Source organism: Castor canadensis, chromosome 12 (genome assembly GCF_047511655.1).
Source record: "Castor canadensis chromosome 12, mCasCan1.hap1v2, whole genome shotgun sequence".
Lineage (NCBI taxonomy): Eukaryota > Metazoa > Chordata > Mammalia > Rodentia > Castoridae > Castor > Castor canadensis.
Genome location: NC_133397.1, coordinates 79,223,033 through 79,225,187, shown reverse-complemented (window position 1 = coordinate 79,225,187; position 2,155 = coordinate 79,223,033). Strand labels below are relative to the sequence as shown.

Below are 2,155 nucleotides of genomic sequence, written 5' to 3'. Positions count from 1 at the left end.
CACAAAAACAGATGTGAAGACCAATGAAATGGAATAGAAGCCTTGAGACAAAACCACAGAGCTACAGCCATTTGATTTTTGACAAAGGAGCCCAAAACATGCATCAGAGACAGAAGGACTTTTCCAAAAATGGTGCTGGGAAAACTGAATATCAAATATAGAAGATTGAAACTAGATACCAGTTGCTCACCTTTTGCTAATAGCAATTCAAAGTGGATCAAAGATTTCACTATCATATTTACCTAGCAGGAGACATACCATGATCATGAAGGTTGTTTTCCCAGGGCGAGGCTTATCCATTGCACTCTGGATATGCTGACTCCTGTGATTTCCCAAAATGTGGGAAACATGACTGCATAATTTGTGGTAGTGGGGGACTGCATTTGCACTCTCCTCTGAGGAAAAAAAAAGATTTCACTATCAGATTTATAACTCTGAAATTACTACAAGAAAGAATAGGGAAAACACTGGAACATATAGGTATTAGTAATAACATTCTGACCAAAATTCCATTAACTCAGTAATTATGGGAAAGGATTGACAAATACGACTTAATCAAAGTAAACAGGTTCTGCACAAAAAAGGAAATGGTCACTAGACTTAATAGACAGTTAACCAAATGGGAGGAAAATCTTTGCCAACTATACATCTGACAAGGGATTAGTAACCAGAATATACAGGGAACTAAAAACTAAACCCTCAATGATTCAACAACTCCTTGGGTGAATGTACACATGAACCGAACACACAATTCTCAAAGGGAGAAGTAAAAGTGGCTTATAAATTCCTGAAGAAATGCTCAACATCCTTGACCACTAAGGAAATGCAATTGAAAATAACATTGAGATTTCATTTCAGTCCTGTCACAATGACTATCATTAATAACACAAAAAACAACAAATGCTGGGCAGAATTCAGAGAAAAGGAATCCTTATCTACTGTTGATAGGAATATAAATTAGTGTAACCACTATAGAAAGCAGTATATAGGTTTCTTAAAAACTAAAAATAGACCTACATAAGATGTAGCTGTACCACTGAAGAAATGTCAGCTAGGATACAATAGATCCACTTGTACAGGCATGTTTATTGCAGTACTATTGACAAAGCTAAGCAATGGAAATAACCCAAATTCTTTACAACTGATGAACTAACAATAAGAATTAACAATTAACAATAAGAAGAATGTAATTATGTCATTTGCAGGAAAATGGGTGAAACTTGTGATCATGTTAAGTTAAGCTAGGCTAAGGACAAATATCACGTTTTCCCTCATACGTGGAAGCTAGACCTAAAAGCTAATTGTATATATAAATACATATATGATTTTATATATGTACATATATACACACACATACACACACATATTTTATATATATATATATATATGGAGAGAGAGAGACAGAGAAAGTTAGAGAACATGACTGTAATAGTGAGTTGTTCTGAGGGAACTATAGGGTGAAGGTATTGGAAAAGAGAATGATAGTGAATAATATAGAAATACATTGCACACTGGATCTATGTTTGAAGATTTCATAATGAAATATACTGAAAGATGTTGAATAATTAGAAAGTAGTGAGATGAAGAGCAAATAATAGAGGGCTTAATTAGATTAAAGTATGATAAATACATTTGTGAAATACCAGTGCAAAATCTCACTGAACAATCAATATACACAACAAATGAAGTACCAGAATGTGTAGTAGGTCTGGACCAAGAGAGGGTCAATGTGGAAGGGGGGAGAGTAAAAGGAGAAGGTGAAGGAGGGCAAATATGGTCCATATACTTTGTAAACATGTATGAAAATAGAGAAATAGAACCTTTTAAAATTGTTCTAAAAAGGAGTGGGGGGGGATGGGAAAGAATGATGAAAATCTTGAATCTCCTAAGTTACCTTGTTAGAACAAATACAATGTCACAATGAAACCCCATGTACAATTAATATGTGCAAATAAACATTGTGAAAAACAGATTAAGTGGTAAAAAAAAGTAGCAGTCGAAGACCCTGAAGAAGTTAACTGAACAGATAACATCATCAGCCAAGAAAACAGTGGCAAATGAATGAATGAATGGCACTATAAAAATAAATTGGCAGTATTTTGGGCTTCCTTGAACAAAGGCAATAACATCAGTCCCCATCTTACATTTAACTTTT

At 34.3% G+C, this 2,155-nt stretch overlaps 1 non-coding gene across 1 annotated transcript; it reads left to right on the top strand.

The window, feature by feature from the left end:
• The first annotated feature begins 234 nt into the window (after positions 1-234).
• On the top strand, positions 235-396 carry LOC141415108 (U1 spliceosomal RNA). The gene has a single exon (XR_012440135.1). It is a non-coding gene; the product is annotated as a U1 spliceosomal RNA (small nuclear RNA).
• The last annotated feature ends 1,759 nt before the right edge of the window (positions 397-2,155 follow it).